The sequence below is a fragment of the Pyxicephalus adspersus genome, chromosome 1 (genome assembly GCF_032062135.1).
Source record: "Pyxicephalus adspersus chromosome 1, UCB_Pads_2.0, whole genome shotgun sequence".
Classification (NCBI taxonomy): Eukaryota; Metazoa; Chordata; class Amphibia; order Anura; family Pyxicephalidae; genus Pyxicephalus; species Pyxicephalus adspersus.
The window spans coordinates 5,515,611-5,519,149 of record NC_092858.1 but is presented as its reverse complement, the minus strand read 5'-3'; the positions used below and the strand labels follow the sequence as shown (position 1 = coordinate 5,519,149).

Genomic DNA, 3,539 nt, shown 5'->3' with positions numbered 1-3,539 from the left:
TCGGGAGGTAGCTATTTTATTTTACTTTTTTTTTATGGTGTTGGGGTCCCCTGAAGAATTTCAAGGGAAACAATTTATATTCCAGAAGGGCGATCTGTACACAGGAAGACTCCATTGTGTTTTTGGAAGCCATATTGAATCCATTATCCCAGCAAGCCTGAAGTGCAAATATATAAAATGATCTGAGAATGGGATAAAAATATTATTGTATATATTATAAAAGAAAAAAAAAATCCAGATATCCTCATTTTTTGTCCTATCCTATCCCCAGGAAATACATTTCCACTGATATAATGAAACGTAATAATGACCACTAATGAGGTCCATGTGCTAGGACAGCATAAAGCAGCCCTTGGCCCATGTGCACTTCCTATTGATATATCACTGAAGCCTTATGCTTGAATGGCCCTGTAATGCACCAGCACAGTGTGATTGGGTCCTTGGAGTATAAGACACTCCTCTTCTGGGAGTGTCTAAATACTGTCTGTGCTGGCCAGGCTCCTCTGCTGGTATTATTATTAACAATACTTTTTGCACTTCTATTTTGATGAGCCCTAAGGAGCTGAAATTATTTAATGTGAATTATCAGGGCTGTTCTCTATATGGGTAGTAACCACTGTGTTCTAATATTCTGAATTTTCTTCTATGAAAGGCAACGGAAGGATGGGAGGCGCCATTCTCTGACTTCAGGGCTGAATGCTAGCCCAGCAGGGCCCTGGACCATCCTCGACCAACAAAGACCCCACAGTCAGTTCAGTGCAGGGGCCCCAAGTCAGTTCTGCACAGGGGCCCACTGTTGGCTGAGTCCCAGCACAGGGATGCTTTAGGTCAGAAAGTAGCAGCTTCCATCACCATAACATTTTTGGAATGATGGCCTTTGTTGGGTTTGTTGATAAATACATATTTGTAACTATGTAATACATAAGGCCAAATACATATTCCGCCATCTTGGAGCCAATAGCTACATATGGGAGGTAATGGGAGGGGAGAAAGAGCTGGGCCAGCACAGAGAGTAAGGGGGTGGGGGAGAGCATGGCCAGCGGAGAGTATTAGAACACCCCTGGAAAAGGAGAGAGCGTAGGTGGGCTGTGCTTATCATAGCTTGGATGGTAGATAATAACACGCATGTGCATAAATGCGCATGCCGTACTCCGGGGTGCGCTGTACGGCCAACAATAGTTTAGGGGTTTATTCCCACCCTAATGGGTCAAAGGTCCCAAATGCATAATTTTCCTTGCCACAACCACACAATATGTTCAGTTCACAAAGCTTTATCACAAGTATACGAAGTCATGTGACTCTCATTTTACATCTAATTGGATGATTTTTTAAATTAATTTTTATTATTTTATCTTCATGCAATAAGTTTGTGAACTGAGACGATTGGTCGGGATTACTAAGCTGAAATCAGGCTTACAGTAGACATGCCAGATCTGTATAGACAGGAAGGGGAGGTGCTTAAAGTGGCTTGCAGGAAGAGGAGGTCCCAGGGTGGGTGTCATGTGTCTGGGCATGCCCAATAACAGTCCTGGAAACGGGTGAGGGGGAAGGGAGCAGTCTATCCGGGAAATCCGATCTGGATCCGACCGTTTTACAGGGGTCACATGGCACAGCAAGACCAAATAGCTGACATGTATATTTCACACATATTTTGACATGTTCAACGCATGTATTTAGATGACTAACTGGAGTCACCCTTTAACCTTCTAACTGCCAAAATTAACCCGAAACCCTATTTACATGGCGGGGCCTATTTTATCCCGCCTCCTTCCTGTATTCAAAAGAGTCATTGGTCGACTTCTCCGACACTCGTAGTAATTTTACCCCACCCCAGCAAGGGCACAACATTGTTACAACACGGAATGTATATCTTGTAATATTAACAGACATGTTTCTAATTTACAAGTCCTGGAGTAACCGCATAAATTATTAATTTATTTCTTTTCTTTTTTTTTTATTGCTTTTGACCATTTTTTTTATTTATACACTCTGTAGAATTTTTTGTCATTTTTTTAACATAGAATTTGTTTAGTATCATTTTTTTTTTCTGATGTCAATAAACATGGTACATATTGGAAAACAGGGCATTGTTTCACTGAGATTACATTGTAGATTACACAAGACAGCTTTATGGTCTCCTATGAGTTGAGAATTTTGACAATGCACTACTGCATGCATTGCTGCATTGCTCATTCAGTATAATGAATTGGGGTCAGCATTGCAAGAGACAGCCACACAGCCATTCATAAACCTTCTGATCGTGGCAAGGAGACCTAACAAAGCATTTCAAGTTTTTTAAGCTGAAAAAGACAAATAAAAGAATGTCATTGTCACATTTTACATACATTTTCATGGGCTGGGATATTTTAAAAGTGGAGCTCAGTGAGCTCCTGATTTGACCCGTCCTGCATCTGGCCAATTTTTTACTGCTGTATCACCTGAGCTCTCTTAATTCATAATTGATACATAAGTTTTAATTGAGAACAGAGCATTGTTTGAATAAACTGCTGCTCTATTGGATTTGGAATTGTGGCTTTATTACTCCTTAATTCTTAGAACTTGGATATAGATCGGCTCCATTAAAAGCCTCCTCACACACCTGCAGCCTCTTCTCATGTTTGTTTTCATATTTTATTTTATTTTGTATTAAAAATAAACATTTATTACCCAATGTTTTCTTTGCATTCTAATAATCATCTGACTAGCTGCTTACCTATGGGAGCATGTCCCACTGACTTCTTTAAGTCCATCAGGTCTATTTATAAATGATTCCCCCAGCCAACTCCTCTGAAATTGATTGTATCTCTTTACAGGTCCCCTTTCAAACAATGATTCGTTCTGCCACCTAGTGGTCAATCGTGAAAAGTGCACAGCTGTCACAATGGGAAATGAATAGGAAAGAAACCAATATGACTTGACAGGGGAATAATTTATCAATAGAGCCCTACATGACATGTGAGCAGTACCTTTGCATTAAAAGAGAGATATGCAGCCAATTGAAGACGACAGACCTTTTTTTAGACCTTTTTTAATGTTTTATCCGTTTATTTCACAACCTTTGCAGTAATATCTGTGAAGTTACATTTCTGTATTTAATGCAGAGACATGTGAGCTGGAGGCAGTATAGTAAAATAGAGACAATTCAAGTGTTATAGAACCGCAAGTCTGAGAATGCTCTGCCAACCATGAACACAAGGTGACACCATGATTGCCCACCAAAAAGCGGTGATCAAGTGTACAGGGCTTTGGCCCATAAAGTTGAACTCTACCCACATATATAGTGGTAGTTTATGCCACATTGGTTCCTGACTGGCATTCATGAATTTTCCAGGGGAACTCCTCCATTGTTTCAGTTCAGTGAGCCATACTTTCACCTTCCCTGATGTTGTTACAGCATACAGGAATCCAACAGGGATATACGTAGACTGCAATCCAGAGAAACAGAGTGTAGAGTTATAGATGGCATGGTAGGAACAAAGACCGGCGGCATCTGCCAGGGTTATGTACATTAGTAGGTGGGTGGTATCTGCCAGGGTTAT

General features: G+C 40.5%; 1 long non-coding RNA gene across 1 annotated transcript in view; it reads left to right on the top strand.

Moving 5' to 3' along the window:
- The first annotated feature begins 3,373 nt into the window (after positions 1 to 3,373).
- The window catches only part of LOC140341811 (uncharacterized), a 6,108-nt gene continuing 5,942 nt past the window's right edge, over positions 3,374 to 3,539 (top strand). Inside the window, exon 1 of the long non-coding RNA XR_011922949.1 lies at positions 3,374 to 3,515. This is a non-coding gene — a long non-coding RNA (uncharacterized lncRNA). The remainder of the gene's footprint in view (positions 3,516 to 3,539) is intronic.